This window comes from Pinus tabuliformis, chromosome 7 (assembly GCF_031772625.1).
Source record: "Pinus tabuliformis cultivar Carrire ecotype Pingquan chromosome 7, CPIR1, whole genome shotgun sequence".
In the NCBI taxonomy this organism is placed as follows: Eukaryota; Viridiplantae; Streptophyta; class Pinopsida; order Pinales; family Pinaceae; genus Pinus; species Pinus tabuliformis.
In genome coordinates this window covers 1,715,071,972-1,715,091,499 of record NC_142293.1, presented here as the reverse complement: position 1 = coordinate 1,715,091,499, position 19,528 = coordinate 1,715,071,972, and the positions used below count along the sequence as shown (strand labels likewise).

The following is a 19,528-nucleotide window of genomic DNA, read 5'->3' as shown; positions in this document are numbered from 1 at the left end:
TGATCATTAATTTCAGTATGACAAAACTCAGAAATATTTGCAGCAAATTGCACATTGTTGAAAATTTTAATTTGCATTAATATATGTTGATTTGTTTGTTGCTTATTTCCTGCTAATTTTGTTGCTTGTTGATTTTCATCTTTGTTATGAACAATAATTATATTTCTATTTTGATCAATTGATTGATCGATAGAAGCATGATTTAAAGCACTTTCGGGATCAAAATTAATTCTATTAGATGTGCTTATGTATTTATGAGATGGCTCATTGGAAATTTCTACATTTTCTGGTTGGATATGTTCAACCATGTTATCTATAGAAAATCCTTGAGACCTTGCAACTGCTAATGAAAGAAAATTGATCACAAAAGACACAATATTTCTCTACCAAAATTCTATGGAAAGAAAATGATGAATAGAAGCACAATCACACATAGAACAAAATAATTTTATCTGGGGAACCTAACTAGGAAAAACCATCTTGCTTATATTAAATAAAATGAGTAATATGATCTATTAAAAAGAATTTGCTTCAAGCCTAAAGCCCCTGCAATATTAATCAACTCTCTCCTGAGCTTGCCCAACACTTAGACAAATAAGGCCTTCTAGGAGCTGTTATTTCCTAGCGGAATTCTCCCGCCTAAAAAAGGGAAATCCTCCTATTGCCTTGTGTAATTACCAAAATAAATTTATCTGATTGATTCTCAAGCCTCTACACAAAATTATATGTACATTGAATAAATAGATATGTGTCTTCATTCAATCTCAATAGGAAATTCGAATTGCATGACCTATTAGAGTTAATTTTAGCAATTACAACTAGTTAATTGAGATTAAGTTGAGTTAACAGAAAGTCAACTACCCAACTATGCTCATAACTATCTCTATTATGGAACTAGATATCAGTTAACTTATAGACACTAGAGTTTAACTCCACTAGATAGTTAAATTTTAGCTATCAACTAGTACATAACTCACTGAAAGAAATCTAACTCGAATTAACTGACAATAAACTAGTGATCATCCACATCACACATGTTAACTAACAACTAACTCAAGTATCTATGAGACTGAATTTGAATTAGAATCTTTGACTAAGTCACAAGTCAAAGAAGCCATTCCTTGCTACAATTTCAACACTCCCTCCTAGCGAGGAAGAGCTTCTTCGAAGAACCTCATCCACCTGGATTTGTTTTCATCCCTACTAAGTTCTTTACTACTGTAGATGCTCCCTCTGAACTAGAAAGAGCCATGTTCCCTATGTATCTAGATATCTTCTTCAACTATGGGAGGCTTAACTCTCTTTTTAACTCATTTAACCAAACCTCTGCCCAATTGGTTTGAACTTTCCCTATATTGGAAGTATCTCACTGAGTGGTTGCCTCCATTCACCCTAGGCTATTGTCCTCATCATCATCATGTTGGTTAGCCCAACTTCTAACTAGCTTAGACTTGAATTGATATATTGGTTGAGGCTTCATCTTGAGAGCTCTATCCTTCTCTCACTTAACCACCACATATCTACTCTGAGAAATCTTTGCCTTGTTGCTCAAGGATACACATGCATCAACCTAAAATTTGTAGAGGTTCTTGATCCTAACCCCAATTTGCTTGACTCATCTTGTAGTAGAATGCTTGAGGTAGGCTTTCCCTTTGCTGAAGACTACATAATACCCTTTGTCTTCAAATACTTCTACTAAGACAAAGTTTTTCTTTAATCCCAGAACATACTTCACATTCTTAAGATGGAGAACAGAACTAGGCTTCTTCTTAAAGCTCACTATACCAACTCTTTTGGTCATGTATTTGCTATCATCTCTAAGCTAGATATGGAATTGCGTGTCTTTCTCTTCCAAACTATAGAAGAAATATTTATTCCCTGTCATGTGTAATGAAGCCCAGAGTCAATATATCATTCACTACCTTGAACTGAGCTTTCCATGCAAGTTATCAAAGAGAAATCCAACTCAAACTGAGAAGAGAGTGCTTCTCCTCCTTTTATTGCTGCAACATGCTTGTTGGATTTCTTGTTTGGACATTTTGTACTATAATGTCCAAACTCATGACAACCAAAACACTTGATCTTTCTAAGATCTTTCTTTTCCTTACCACCATTATGGCTAGATTCAATTTGGCCTTGGGCCTTCTTTCCCTTGGATTTCTTCCCTTTTCTAGAAAAAGCAACATTCTCCTCCTCTTTTGCCCCAAATGATACTCCATCCCTTGTGTTCCTATTTATCTCTTCCTGCACAAGATCTAACCACAATCTCTCCCAATTAGGGATATTATCTCTGTCATTCATTGCATCTTGGAAATTATGCCAAGATTTGTGAATCCCAAGAAGAGAAAGGCTCACAAGATCCACTGGTGGAACTGCCTCTCCAACACATCCAAGTTCATCCCTCACTTGATAAAACCTAGATAGATATGTAACAATGGTCTCATCCTTGCCCATTCAAGTTTTCCTCAATTTTTCCTTAACTGAGAAAGTTTTATAACATCATTAAACAAATTAGTAAGGGCCTTTTACATCTGGAATTTTATCTTCTTCCCATGCAAATTTGGAATAATATGGTCTCTAAATCCTTCTAGGATCATCCTCCTAGCTTTGGCAATGTCCTTCCTCCATTAAGCCAGTTGTTGTGCATCTGATGGAGCAGGTTTAGGAATATCAATCTTGATGTATTCCAAAACCCCATCATCTAATATAGACTTAATTTTTTCCTTGCATGCACAGAAATTTGAAGTCACTTATAGCACATGCTCTATCCTTAAACCATAGGAAGACATGGTTCCTACAATTGTAGAATTCCTACAATAATTGATCTTCTCTTCAATGCGTGTGAATCTGATCAAGGAACTTGATCTCTATATTGTTTTTAGATCTGATACCAAGTAGAAAGTCCTTTAAACCTTGCAAATGCTAATGAGAGAAAACTAATCATAAAATAAACAAGATATCTCTACCAGAATTATATGGAAAGAAAACAATGAATAGAAACACAATCACACATAGAACACAAATATTTATTTAGGGAACCCAAATGGGAAAAACTCCTCTTGCTTGTATTAAATGAAATGATCAATCTTATTTATCACAAAGAATTTGCTTGAAGCCTAAATCCCCTGAAATATTGATCAACTCTCTCTTGAGCTTGCCCAACACTTAGGAAAATAAGGCCTGCTAGGAGCTCCTATTTCCTAGCGCAATTCAGCCCCCTAGAAAATAGGAAATCCTCATATTTCCTTGTGCAATTCCCAAGAGAAATTGCTCTACATGATCCTCAAGCCTCTACACAAAATCATGTGTGCAATGAATAAATAGATTTGTGCCTTCATTCAATCTCAATATGAAATCCAAATTTCATGGCCTACTATGGCTAATTTTAGCAGCTACAACTAGTTAACTAAGAGTAAGTTGAGTTAACAGAAAGTAAACTACCCAACTAAACTCATAACTATCTCTATTCTAGAACTAGAGCTCAATTAAATGATAGAAACTAGAGTTTAACTCCACTAAATAGCTAACTTTTACCTATAAACTAGTACACAACTCACTAAAATACATCTACCTCGAATTAATTGACAATAAACTACTAATAGGCCACATTACACATATTAACTGACAACTAACACAAGTAACTATGAGACTAAATTCAAATTAGCATCTTTGACTAACGCATCAGTCAAAGAAGCCATTTTTTCCTACAATTTCAACACTATCATTAACAAGTGGCTCTTCGATGGTGGAAAATGTGCCAAGATAAATAATCTCTTTAGGTTCTTTTCTTTCACATGGAATATAGGGAAGGGAAAGTAGATGTTTAAACCATTCCACTAACTTTGTATTTGTAGGTTTATCTTTACACCTAAACTTTAGATAAATTAACTTGAATCTAATTATGAAATCTATTATAGACTCATTTTCAAACCTTCGTAAATGTTCAAGTTCATGACATACCTGTTCATAGTCATAGTCCACAGATGTGTGAAGGAAATTTGCAATAAATTCATCCCATTTATGAATAGAGGCAACTAGAAGAGATTCACATCATATTTTTCTTTTCCTATTAAAGTGAGAGTAGAGATCCTGCATATAATAACTTCATCAATATCAGAAAAAGTAGAATTTGATTTTTTTTTTAATAAATTGAAAAACATGATCAAATGTGGAAACTTTTCTCTTACCATCAAACATTACCTTCGACAAGTGTCTTACAATTTTCATTGGACTGGTGGAAAATGCACATCCAAAGATACAACTCCAAATGGGAAGTTTAGAAGGATCCATTAAAAAACAATTAAACTTTAAAATACAAAAAACCTAAAAGAACAACTTGTTATTAGCCCTCCTTCTAGCACCAAATCGTCGATGGCCAAAAAAAACCAAGATCAACAAATGGAATTTCACCTGGTTAGGGCCCCAACTATGACCTTATCTGTTTGGGATGGTGGTTCCAACTAGTTTAAATGGGTCCATTTATCCTCACTCTCCCTATTTACTTGTGGTATTCCCAATTACCTATCAACAAAAAGGGAGAAACCAAATTTATCCTCTTGCATCTAGCTTGTAAGAAAGAAATCCTTAAGCTTACATAAGGGTTCATCGAAGCCACCAATGAGGTCATTTTTGTGAAAGGAGACTTCCAAAAATGATAACTAAACCTAAATCTAAGCTAAATGCATGCCTTACTAATGTGGAAAAAAAAAAGGAAACTACTCTACCTTGATACCTTATATATAGCTCCTAAATACCAAGTGAAAAGATTGAAAGATGACGAGGATTTAGCATGCTTTTCATGATTAATACTAGGTCATTGATGTAGTTCTAACATATGGTATTACGAGTGCAATACATGGTTTGTTTAGAGATTGAAATGTTAAAATATATGTCATTAAAAAAAGGAAATAGTTCACAAAATTCCAATGTGTTGTAGAAACTACAACCACCCTCCAAAATGTTGCCTACGCTTCGATTTTGGAGTCCGCCTTCTAAACCATAGAATCTCATCTTACATTGATCTAGGTATCCATGCTTTGATTAAGACTTATCTTTTTATTTTGGCTTGTGCTTGCTTACTTTGTTGAGTTCTCTAACCCACAAGCTGATCTCTTGACTTGGTCCCACAACAGTTTTGGGCTTGCCCCAGAAAACTGCGCAATTCTTAAGGGAAACTAGCCTTGTTGTTGGGAATTGCATAGTCCTGGCATGCATTCATGAGGGAGCAACTGGGTACTGAGCCTAGAAATTGCACAACCCTCACTGAGCTCAGAAACTGTGCAGTGCACCAAGCCGAAAAGTTGCCTAGTTCCCGGAACTACGCTATCTTTCTTAGCAAGTTTCCACCAATAAAAGAAAAGAAAAAAATCATCACTAAAAAATAGGGATCTACTTTTAGTATCCTGAAGGAGACACTTGTGTTATTTTTAGAAACTTTCGTCGAGTGTTGCTTTTTCCTTGATTTTAGGCAGGTGCGTCATAAACCCTAACTTGAAAAAATCTATTTAATTGACACCACTAGAGCTCATTTTCACACTCAATCTTAGATCTTTATCATTCTGGAGGAGATCAAGCAGCCTTTGGTGAGATCGTCGTCACTTTTTAGGGTGAGTTTGGATTTTTTCGTCTTTTTCCACTTCTTTTGTCACTTTTTGTTGTTTATCTTGTGTGAGTGTTGTTTCACTTGTTACTTTTCTTGAATGATGGCGTTTTAACTTGTTTTAGCTTGTAGAAGTTTTGTTTCAAGTTATATATCGTTTTTCCCAAATTCGCATGAGTTTTCCTATTTTTGCACTGACAGTCGTTATTGCGGTGACTCTCCTCACGTGCTTCATTCTCCTTCAGTTTAATCAATTTCTGCATTGTTTCACATGAATGAATCAACACTTAATCATATTTGCACTCAACTTCAGACTATCTTTCAGATCTTCTTGTCTTTCACACTCCCCTTAGGCAGATCTGGGACCCCTTGCCCGGATCTCACTTTGCACAGCTTGCACTGCACAATTTGGAGCCTCAAGCCTCCGGCTTGGATTCTCGAATTGCGTAGAACATAGCCTGGGCTCGCTTCAACTATGCATTACACAGTTCCAGGGGCCAGTCTCCCAGCTTGGCCACTTAGACTGCATAATGTGCAGTCTCTCCCAGGCCTTGGCCAATAATGAACTGCACATTACATAGTTCCAACCATCAAGCTCCCACACTAACTGTTGGGACTGCGTAGTGCATAGTCTCCACAGTTAGTTAGTCGCCCTTGTCAATAAAAACTATGAAATCCTTCCCAACGAGTGCTCAACTTGCTGCTCGAACTTGCCTTGAAGTTGTTTTGGTTTTTAGCTAACATTTTCTTGTCATAAGTGTCCTCTTTGTCCCATAGGTACACAAGTCGTTGAGCATCTCTCCAGCAGTCACAGTTAACATGGCATCCAACAGAGTTGCATCAAAGAAAACTATCAAGAGCAGTGTTGTGGAAGAATTTGAGAATACATCAGTTGATTTACCAATGTATGGAGATACTCAATTGTTTATTGAGAAGGGAACAACACTGACATGACAGCAGATCAAAGACACTTTTGCAGGTAACTTTAAGGCATACTTAGAAGATTGATAGGTTTATCTTAGCATCCAATAGTTAGGGTTATACAAGATTACATGTAGGTACCCCACCTTCTCGTGTGTGGACATCATCAGCTGGATTGCCTCACATACAGATGAATGGACTACAACATTGAACAATGTCAGTGGGAGGAAGCTTGCCACCTTCAGGGTAGAGGACTTTCAGCAAATGTATAACTTTCCCAAGCTGGTGAAGCAAATGGACTCACTCTTTTATGCCATCCATAGCTATGTGAATATAAGAGACATTGTAAAGTGCTAGGTGAAAGAGTCGTTGAAGTTTAGACGGACACCCACCCATGTTTACAAGACAAAGTCCCTCAGGAAGGCTTACCAGTTCTTGATCATCTTTGCCTACATAATATATGGTCAAGAGAGAACAAAGACCTTCCCTGAAGGGTGGGAAGTCTTACTAGACCAGTTGGTAAGTGATGGTAGGCCATACAACTGGTTGGATCTGTTGGATCAACAGTTGAATTCCCATGCAGAAAAGGCTCATAATCTGCCCAATAATGAGCAAGTAAGGTTTTACATATCTTCATACTTTCTAGATGCAATATGTGCACAACAGCAGTTCCTTGGCATGCACTAGACATGGACACCACAAGAGACTACTATGAACATATATTGTAAGTTACTTTCTGACTGTATTTATTGAGTGATGGAAAGGCTAACTAACCACTTTATCATCCCGTTACACAAGCTTATATTTGAGAGAGATCCACCTTGCTTGTCTCGAGAAGCAATGGAGGAAATAGTAAACATTACATATTGGTATGCCTCACTAAGCAACACCTTCATCAAAGTGTTTGGTGGGGAGAATGCTCCACATGTCCTACCAAGATATGCCACTGACAAATTGATCATGCAAGAAGTTTCAAACCACCTCGCTACAAGGTTGTAACCATGACTGCATAGGAAGAAGAAAGCGTCATGGCCCACTCTTCCTTTGTGGATCATATTATACTAGATTAAGAGCTTTAAATATGTAGATTTTGAAGCTAAGGACATAGTGAAATTCAATTTCGATACAAAGGGTTTTAATCCGTATGATCCCCACGGTATTTGCAAGGACCATTGTATGAGAGTTTACTTTCTGTGGATCCATGGGACATTTCATTGGCTATAGGCGGATCCTTGGAGGTACTACTACAATGCCTCCAGACTCAATGAGGCGGTCAATATAGCAAGAACCTGGAAGACTTCTTTACAAACAACAACAACTGCAGAAGCAAAAGAAACAGTAGAAGAAGGTAGCAATCCAGTGGAGGACAAGGGAAAGAGAAATATTTTTGATGATCCAAAGGGAGATAAAAGCCACAAAATGATGGTAGATACTATTATAGCAAAGGCAGCTTTGGAAATAGAAGAAAAGAGGGAAAAAAGGATCAAGAGAGCAGAGCAGAGGAAGAGAGAAAAGCAGATGTTGCAAGAAGCAGAACTGAAGTTGCAGGAGACAGACAAGAAGCTGAAGGAAGAACAGGAGTTGAGGAGGAGAGAAAGAGAAGAGAAGCAGAAGTAGGAAGAAGAACAAAGGCAAGGTGTGATGATAGAGGAAACAATTTTGATACAATTTGATGAGCCAAAACAACCAACAGTCGAGGAAGAGGGTGAACAGATGCAGGATCAGGAGCTTTCTTAGTAGATTGAGAAATTTATCAACGTAACAGACATGGAATTGGAAAAGGAGCCAAAGAATGAAGACACTGACCTAATGTTGAGAGCACCACAAGTCATCCCTCAATCTCCACCACCTCTAATAGTAGAGTCAGCCCCAAGCGAACAAGGAGATGATGTTCTCCTTGATGATGATCCAGTCATGGATGTGTACAATCTATCATTTGATGAGTTCCAGGTGAGTATTATATACGTGTAGAGGAATCACTTTCCAAATGATCACACATCACTTGCATTCATCAAGGAAAGGGTGATAGTATCAGACACCAAGAAACATCCAACTGCCATTGCCCAAGTCAGCTTGACCTATGCAGAAACAACAAGCTCAAATGTTCAGTACCTGACGACCAAGAATGAGCAACTGGAAAAAAACTTGCAGGCTGCCATGTAAGAGGAAGAACAAATCTGAGCATGAGTGCATCATTCAGTTTCCACATTGTGGGAGATGAGGACAGCGATACTTGTTTAAGTATCAACACTTGGTGATACCATGCGGAAGTTATATGATGGATTTGTCACCGTTCATAAAGAAGTTATCCATTTACATGGCCTATAGTAGTGGAGAATATAGTTTGTTCAAACTCTCAAGAACATACATGTTGCCACTGCCCATCTACAAGAGTGGATAATGTGGTACAAAGGGGCCCCACTTGACTTAGTAGAGAAGATGAAGCCACAAGAAAATATGGAGAAAGAAAAGGTCTGAATGTTGATTCAAAACAATGAGTAGCTCACCTCATTCATCAGTAGCACACAAGCCTCATATGTGTGGTTGTATAATAGCTTGGATGTCTTGGTGAGAAAACACTAGATCCCATCAATTAGTTCCCTCATCGATGCTAAACCCAAGAACCAAATATGACAAGAGATCGATGAGTACTTGGAGCATCTAAGACGAGAAGCCACTAGGGAAGACTTGGAGCTGAATGAACACAACATGCAGAAGTACGTCGGTGGTCCTGTCAAGGTCAAGACAATGTTTCTCATGCTTCAGAATGAATTGGTCACAAGTTCCAAAAACATAGTGTTGTGTATTGTTAAGCTATCTCTACCCTATTTTGTCTTATATGGGTACATGTGGAAATTGTAATATTATTTGTAATTATGTTGTAAGTGAAATTCCAAGTGTCAATATTGGAATATGAAAAGTCAGCATGTAATGTAATATGTCATTTAGTGAAGAAGTTGAAGAGTCATGAGGGAAGTCAAAGAGTCACAAATGGGAACGTCAAGGGTTACCCCACCCTTTTCTATAAATAGAACCTCAGAACTCATAGAATGGGATTTTGGGAGCCAAGATTTTGGCTAGGCTTATGCTTAGAGAAGGCTTAGCAGTATTGTGAAGAGCCTTGGCTTCTCCATAGCATAGAGCAAGTATACTTATTTGGAGGAGCATGTGTTCTTGATTGTAATGTTCCATTAATGAGGCTAGTGGTCATCAATGGTGTATGTATGGATGGAACTTTCACTTATAATAATAAAATCAGAGCCAGCACACTTTCATGCATATGTTGTTAATATAGTAGGATTATTCTTGTTGTAATGACAATGTATGTTATTTAACTTATGTATATGCTTATGAACTACTTTGTATGCATTTGTATGAATCTTGTTGAATGTGTGTTGTTGGATTAACTCATCACTTTAACTTGTGGACTATTCTACATTTTAGCTTGTGATGTCATTTTGCTCACGTGTTCCTTTCAAGCTGCGTACTATTACAGGCTTCCAAGGGGCACACTTCCTTTTCCCCTCCATGATATCACACCGTTGTTTTCATAGTTAATGCACCATAAGGTTATTAAAACCAATACAAATACAAATTCTCACCCATAATATACAAAATCCACACTATTTAGTATTATAATATTTACAAGGAAACAGTCGAACTCGACTGTTTCAGTTCTCCTCTCGCTCATTCATCCTATCTTCCCATCTGAATCTAACTCACAACTAACTTCTATCTAACCTCCCGAATTATGCAAAAAGATCACAATTTATACAAGAATGGATTCATGAACCAAACTTAGTTCAGATCAAGAAATCTCTCACTCTCTCCTAAAGAATCTCTTGAACTCCATTCTTTTCTAAAACAAATGCTAATTTAAGCTTTCAAATCCCTCGTATCCTATTCAAACCGGATAATCTAATTGCTTCGCCTGATCTCCACACAGGGAGGATAAATTAGCCACTTATACCCTTTTCTCATATTTGACAACAAATAAAACACTCTCATACATTTAAATAAGTAAAATTTAACTAATCTCATCTTCCAACCCTTTGTTAGTCACAATATGTGATCATACCATCACATTGCTGACTAGGTCTAAATGCTCCTGCATCAGACTCCCAAAGTTGAAATTTTTCATGACCTTCTGGTCATGTGTTTCTTTTGTTGATCATCCAGTATCCCAAACTTTACTTTGTAACTGGTCATCACTTTCATCATGTTGTTGATTCAATTCTTTAGCCACTGTCACTTCTCTTCTTCCAGGATTCCAAACCTTATGTTGTTGTTGTCCTCTTTCCTTGATAATACAAATTTCTTTTGTTAATTTCTCTTTCTTGTCATCCCTCTTCTTAACTAACTTCATCTTCCACACTTTCTCAACTTCCTCTTTACAATTTGTTCTCAGCTGAACTCTACTGACATCTGCCTACTGTATATTCTCCCTTACCATAGAAATTATGAAATTTCTATCCAATTCTTCTTCATCTCTGTCATTTACAAACTTTTGTTTGTACTCTACAACTTCCCTTTCATTATCATTAAAGATAATATTTCTCTTTATCTTATCAGGTTCACTAAATAACTTTTCCAGAAAAATACAATTTCCTTCATATTCAATAAGCATGTCATTTTCATATGACTCCTCCTTGTATAAAATAGAATTTTTTGTCACAATTGTCATATTAAAAATAACTATGGTTTTCAATCTTGATAGGTAATTCTGCCATCAAATCTTTATACTGTCCTTTTGCAAAAGTTATGAAAATATCATCAATTTTCATTTCAGTACTTTCCTCTACATTACACAGTGTTCCTTGTTTTGACACAAGACTATCATTCAACAATTCAATAGCTAGAATTTCTTGGAGCATATCATTATGAAGTATCCTTTCATCTTCTATACTTATACCATTGCAACAAAATGATGTTGTTTCATCTTCACCTACAACAGAAACAAAATTCTAGTTTTCTAAAGCTTCTTCATGGTTTACAAAGTCATAAAAATAATCCACTTTAAAATCACAGAATTCCTGAACTTTTGTATCTGTCATCATCATCATCATACATTCCTTCATAACTTCCATAATACTTTCATTTTAATCCTCTACTGAAGATACTTTATTATGGTTATCATCACAAACTTTCATTTTCTTATCTTCAGCTTCTTTAATCATGATGATTTCCCTGTCAATACCATCATTCTCAAAATTATTAAATACATGCTCAAAATATATTTCTGCTTTAGCCATTTCTTCCGGTTATCTCATTTCTTTATCAACATGCACAAGAATATTGTCCAATTATCGTTCATTACCTGTCAAACCTGAAAACATACACAACATGTCAGTTTCAAAAATACAAGACTCTTCATTTGAAGCCTCAATGATCAAATCCTCATGATTCTCTGAACTATTCTGATAGTTCACTAAGTTATTGAGAAATTTCTCATCAACATCTATGATTTCTTCCTCATCAAAGAAAACTTTTGGGAGTACATCTTCTTGACTATGCTTGGCAACTTCATCATAGGTTTGTAGAATACCTTTCTATTCTACAAAATTTCCTCTAGCACTCATTTTATCCAAATAAGACAACAATGTCTCCTCCTCTTCTATGATAAGATTTTGATCCTTTAAAGATTTCCTTGACTTAACTTCTTCAGCTAAGTTCTTTGTGTCAGCTTTTCTTCTCTTCACTTCACAAATCTGCAATGCATTTATCTCCTTTCCTTTTTCCATTTCCCATTGGTCTTCTATCCATGCTAAAATTCCCTCTAACATGATCCAATAAGTTTTCACTAAGAGAAGACATAACCATTCAGCCATACCTCTCCACCAATTGAAGTCTTGAAAGTCTTTATACATCTCCTTTTGTATTTTTCTTGCCTCTGCCTCTTTCACCTTTTCATACACAGGTTCAAATTCATTAGGCTACATACCTGCAATTTTACATTCACATAAATAACTAATCCCAAAAATATGAGACTCTCTTGTCTGTGAAGATGCTACCAAAACATTCCTCTCATTCTTATCTGCATAGATCAATTCTTCATAACTGTAATCACTGTTTCCTTCCCCAAAGAGAAATTCTTCCTTTGTGTTATAGACATTTTTGTGCCTCGCATCATGGAGCATGAAATGTCAATAATCACAGGGATCCTCAGTCCCTAAACATGTTGTTCTTACCCCTAAAAGAACAAGGTCATCAAACAACAGCACTTCCAATCAGTTCTCCACCTGAAAACACTTCAAAACAGGCTTATTTTGGATCATGTCAGCTGCTTAACTGAGCTTCTGCGCTGGAATGCAACTGTCCCACTCTGTACCTGCGCTGGAAGTCAAAAGTAATGAAGGCTACCTGCGCTGGGCGAGATTGGCCAAGTGGCACAGTCATCCTGCAAGGTGTCAACTGCCCAGGAAGCTTCCAAACTGACACTTGGTTCATCAGATTCGCCTTGTGATGAGTAAGAGGTACTTGATCACCATGTGTAACCAAGGATCTCCAAGTGGACTCAAGAAGTGAAGATTAACTAAAGAGGGAGAGGACACAAGGCAGCTTCATGTCAGTCTCAAGCTGACTCATCCTCTCTTCTTCTATCCTATATATAGAGCTCTTCTATGAGGTCTAAGGAGGCTGGAATTTTGTGTAAAGCAAGGAGGTGTTGTTGGATTACAGTTAGAGCTATTGGGTGATTGTTTTACTAGAGGTGAAGAGGAGAGTTCTTGCTGCTGGGGAGGTGCTGCTGGATTGGAGCCATCATTGGTTGTAACCTTCTCAGAACCCTGTTACTTCTATCAATAAAGTTTTGCATGTTCTCCTATATACTTGTATTGCATTGATGTATTGTATTTACATGTATATTTGATTCACTCTAATCCATGCATCAGTTATGAGTACATGTATCTTGTAGTTTCCTCTCTTGTTTTGTGCAGGATCTGTGTGTAGCTGGACCGGCAAAGAGAGTAAGGAGCTGGGAACAAGAGACAAAGAGAGAGGATCAAGATCGACTAAGCGAAGGACACCAGGTTGGTTAATCATTTCTTCTTTCTCTCTGTACTTTCATAAAGGAAAACATCAAAGCTTTACTTTCAGTTGTTGCTAAAGACTGTCACCTTTAGAGTAGGGATAGGGTCATCCGCATCGGATACTTTTCCCCACAACACTTTGGTTCACAGATGTATTATACTCCTTCATCCTAAACTGTTCGGAGTATTAACTTCTCAGAAAAAAAATTCTCTCACAGGCCATTTAACTCTTTTTCCCACATAAAATCCTTGTTTCCACTTTTCTCTAATTCCATTATGTATTGGCTTCTTCAAACGACTGAGTTCTACCTTCATCTTAGCCAACTCTATGTCCATTTCTTCTTTACTCATTCCTTTGAGTCCAACTGCTTTGGCACTCATTTTCCTCTGTTTCTGACTTTCCTCTATACCCTTGTCATGACTATCAATAGTCAATTCCATTTCTTCCTCTGGTGAACTTTCCTTGTTCACTGGTGAGCTGCAACTAGCCCTTTCTTCAATTTGTAACAAGTCTCCTTCATGCCTCACCAATCTTTTCTGAGTTTAGCCTTTTGGCATCTATTGGTTTTTTCCTCGAACCTTTCACCGACTAGCAATTATACCTAGCACCCCTCTTGTTGGAATTGTTATCTTTAAGACAACTCTACCCACAATCATAGTTGTGGAGCTGCCTCAACAACTTCTACCCAACCACAGTTGGAAGTTTTTCTCAGCTTCTCTTGAACACTCCTTTCTCTAGGCTCTGCATCTTCAATTGCTCACTTCCTTATTTCATTCAATAATTTCATTTACTATTGGGTATTGTCACCTTTCATTCATCTGTGAGTTCTTCTTACTCTATCTTCTTTAACATAGCTCATACTCTATGATTCTGATACAACTCATTCTACCTTTGGGAAATTCCACCATTGACCTGCACAATCTTATCTCAAGATACATGAAAGTACCTTTTTTTAAAACTGCGATTTTTCTTCAAAGATGTCTTAAAACTAATTCCCATTTCTTTGTCAAATGATTCATCTATTCACTATTTCATTTAAACTTTTCCACTCAAAAGACTCTATACAGTCAGAAACTATTTCCCATTTTACTTTTCATAATGGACTCTTCAGCTTTCAAGATCAATTAAGATTAGATCTGAATTTCAATTATATTTACAAATTCATGATAGGCACTACACATTCCCTCTAATAACTTGTTTTTAAGAAAATCTTGTCTTGCTTCTACAAATTCTAAAATTTATTCCTTGTAATGGCTCTCTTTTTAGATCTATTGAATCCAACCTTCAGTCTAACTGTTCCTTCATCTATCAATATCATTGTTTTCAACAATACTTTAAGCAATCCTCAATCATTCTCAATTTTCACAAAATTCTTCAAATCATTTAAATGACTTCAGTGTCATAACAAACCACTCTTCTATTTAACTTTAAATTATAAACCTTTCACTTCAATTTACCTTTTAAATCAAACCAATCATTCAATCAACTTACATGGAAATTTCATTTTCCTGAAAGGAGAACATCTTCTCCTTTGAAATTTCAATCCCTTGCTGTTCTTCAGACATTCAAAACAAATCTCTGTAAAATCATCAAAATAAACATTCTTACCATACCTTCATCAGAAAATTCATCGTTTCCCCATTTTGATCTCAGTTTCCTTTGTGTTCTCATCTCCATCGATATCAAATTCACTTCAGTGCAAATTATACATATGTTGAGATTAAAATTCAATTTTTGAACCAATATCTACGATCGTTGATCTAGCTCAATACCAAAAAATGATGCCAGCTGACTGACATCCCTTAAAAACCCCATGTGGACCTATGAGCTAAGGCCACATTTGCATTGGAAGCGCTTTTAAAAACCAACTCCCATAACAAAACCCCATCAAACTGTGGGAATCCAAAATATTGGAAAACCCGGCTATACACCCGATCAATGATTTAACAAAGACATGACCTTACAAACCACCAATGAGCGCTTTCTCACTTGGTATGAAATGACGCAGGAGGTCAATTTTTTCAGATATTATCAACAATCAGCCCCGCGTTTAACTTTTCTCTTTATGTTCAGGCCTTCCGTTGTGCTACTCTGATCCCCTCTTTTCCGTTCCACAACTGATATCACTATCACACTTTCCTAATGCTTGAGGCCCATTCACATACCATGAAATATTTGTAACACGATGGATCGATGATCGCACATCACATGGTCTTAAGGTTTGTGGTCCTGTCGCATACAAATGAATTATTGTGATGTGATAAATCGGTGATCACACATCACATTCCCTTAAGGCCTAAGGTCTATCCACTGGAAAATAAATATTGCGATGCGAGATAATCCAACGGTCGGCGTGATATCACACCGTTGTTTGGACTTAGATCAATGGCTGGGATTTGATGCGGGCTCAGCCATGGTTAGATCAACGGCTGGGATTTGATGTGGGCTCAGCCATGGTTATTAACAATAAGGACTTCGATTACCTTTGATCGCTGTGATTTATAACTTAAAGCATAAAAACAAAGAAGAATACTTAATTTGTTCTGCAGGCAAATATACACGGCAAAGAAAGATTAAATGCAATCACACAGAACAATAGAACTCTGAGTTTTAAGCCAAACTCAACTATGTTTGCTTTCGTTGGTCCTTCCATCAATTCAACATGAATTCCCTATCTATACATGCCTTTACACAAGATTTATTAACCAATTTAAATACAGATTCCATAAAGGAAATCCCATCAGACATTCATGCTCCTTTGAATACAGGATTCCACACTATTTCTCGTTTTCACAACTAATGCACCATAAGGTTATTAAAACCCTTACAGATACAAATTCTCACCCATAATATACATAATCCACACTATTTAGTATTATAACATTTACAAGGAAATAGTCACACTCGACTGTTTCAATTCTCCTCTCGCTCATTCATCCTATCTTCCCATTTGAATCTAACTCACGACTAACTTCTATCTAACCTCCTGAATTATGCAAAAAGATCACAATTTACACAAGAATGGATTCATGAACCAAACTTAGTTTAGATCCAGAAATCTCTCACTCTCTCCTAAAGGATCTCTTCAACTCCACTCTTTTCTAAAACAAATGCTAATTTAAGTTTTCAAATCCCTCATATCCTATTCAAACCAGATAATCTAACTTCTTGGCCTGATCTCCACGTAGGGAGGATCAATCAGCCAGTTATACCCTTTTCTCATATTTGACAACAAATAAAACACTCTCATACATTTAAATAAGTAAAATTAACTAATCTCGTCTTCTAACCTTTTGTTAGTCACAACATGTGATCATACCATCACATTGTTGACTAGGTCTAAATGCTCCTGCATCACTAATTAAATAATTAAAAATAATATCTACAAATTAAATAAATTAAAAATTAATCTAATTAGCTAAATTAAATAAATTAAATAACTTTTATTGACCTAATTAAGTTAAATTAACTATATTAACTAAGCTACAATTAACTTAATTAATTAAAATTAATTTATTTACAATTTATAAAACATTATAAAAAAATTAAATTTACATATTTTATGCTGAGATAGTGAAATTTGACCAAACTTTGACCAAGGATATCTTCCAAACCATAACTCAGAATGACGTGAAACTTGAATGGTTAGAAAACTGGCAACAAAACAAAAGTGATGAAGCCCTCAAAATGAAAATCTAAGCGAATTAAAATCTTATAAAATAAACCAAACTGAAGCATTCAACATGGTGATATTTACAAAATTCATATGGAGGGCCCCGTAATAAGTGTCAAAATTATGGGGGTTTTTGTGGCCACAACACTTACGAGTAGTTTTTCTAGCATTGTCCTTCTTTTAAGGTCTACCCATGTTTTGCTCTACCTGGGATTTTTCAAAGTAGGAATTTTTTTCCTTTTTTCCTTCTTAAGCATGCATTTCTCTCCAACACTGCTTATCTTCAGCATAACATCTTTCTCCAGATATGCTTATCCTTATCTCCCCACCCAAAATAACATCTCTGTCTACTTATGTTGTTTCCTCGTTTCAGTCATTCTCTCTGAAATCTAGGAGAATTCGAGAAGTTTACAGTTGTGACCTTTATCACTTTCCTCATTTATGTCCAAAACTTGTATTTAACCACTTAACAGTTTACTGGACAACAAAGAAGTACAAAATACTCACTTTTTGTTTATCATAATATTTTCAAGAGAAAAACATTTATTTATTATTATAAAATTTATTTACATAGGTTAATCAAACTTAGTCTTGGCATCACAACCAATATCTTCATTTCAATATTAACTGTAAATATAAAATGATAAAGTATACAAATCAATTGCACGAGGAGTATTACATTTTCCCACCCTTAAGTTAAAAATTGTCCTCGTTGTTTCCTCTTCTTTCATCACTTCTGTAAAAGTGAAGAAAATTGTTCCTGCATTTTCTCTTCCATTTTGCTAGGTAGCCTCCTCAGGGCCAAAGTGCTTCCATTGCACTTTAACTTGGGTGATGACTCGATTCCATAGTAAAGTTCACTCTTGTCTAAAATTCACATTAACTTCTAACGTGTTTGCATTCATGCTAAACAGACATTGTCAATTTTCATTCATGCATCCAACAAGGGTTAGAAACATCAGTGCAAGCACATTAACAATGGTAGTTAATAGCAATATGTCACTTTGTACACTTACCCCAATGGATATTCCATGTGGAATGGAATCCATAAATGACTTCACTGTGTAACTCTCAATATGGAAAATACCAATTCCTTTTTTATATTATTCACATAAAAATCATACTATTTCTAAATATTAATTACTTACCTTTCTACTATGACAGCTCTCAATTAATGACTTGTCACATGAGACATCATCATCATGATTTTATCTCGATTTAACAATTCAAATTAGTTGTCCATATTAGTTGTCTTGTCATTTTCTTCCTTCTCCTTACCACATTTATTTTATGCATAGGGGTTGACCAGGGCCTTACACTTCTATTTAGGTTTATTATTTATCTCTCATTTCACAACTTCCTTTCTATCCCTTTTCACAGCCAAGAAACCACCAAAACCAAACCTCTGATATCCCCTGGCGTAATACTTTATGTAAATAAATGTGAATATATGTGTTTATGGTTAAGTGTGCTAGTTTGAAAAAGACATTTGAAAATTTCAATTATCAGTAATTTAATATTGATAATAACTTAAAATAAATATGTAATGATGGTGTTTTATTTTTGTAAATAAAGAAAATTCAGAAAAAATAAATAAATAAATAAAATTTAGCACATATAGTTGAAAGAGATGAGGCTGCGAATTATTGTGGAAAAATTATTACCCATAAATAAGTCTTAGGCGTCTAATTTGGATGATTAGATTTAATTGATGAATTATGATATTGGTCAATTAATTATTTCCCTAAAAGACAAGGAGTTGTCTTCGGGAGTGGGAAACAAAATCTCATTAATGAGTTGATAACTACTTGCCACTTGTTGGTGAGGGGGAGGCAGTTATTAACCACCAAAAGAGTAGTAGATGGGATTTTGATAAAATATTTTGTTTAATTGGTTTTGTCTCATTCTAAGAAGAGAAGAGACTGAAGAGAAGAAAGAAAATAGAGACAGAAAGAAATTTGCAGACCTGTTATGCTCGGGGATATATTGGTTGTTTAATAGTGTCAAGGTTGGAAGGAGCCAAGTACTTAATTATTAAGTTTCCAAACAGTTGTTTCAAGTAGGTATCTTGGCCTCATGTTATCTTTAGAAGCATTAATTGAATGAATAGTGTTGTTGAAAAATGAAATAAGAAAATCCTAATTTAATTTTGTCCTTGAATTAAATTAGGAATTAATTTGTAATTCTAATTCTCATAGCAAGTTGTAATAGTTAACTAAGTTAATTTGACTTAGTTGGTTTAGTTTATTCAAGATGGGAGTCTATATAGAGTCATGTAGAGTGGTTCCTAAATTTTAGGTGCCCGG

General features: G+C 35.8%; 1 pseudogene; it reads left to right on the top strand.

Annotated features, from left to right (window-relative positions):
- The window catches only part of LOC149255190 (uncharacterized), a 180,311-nt pseudogene that overhangs the window by 142,222 nt on the left and 18,561 nt on the right, over nt 1-19,528 (top strand).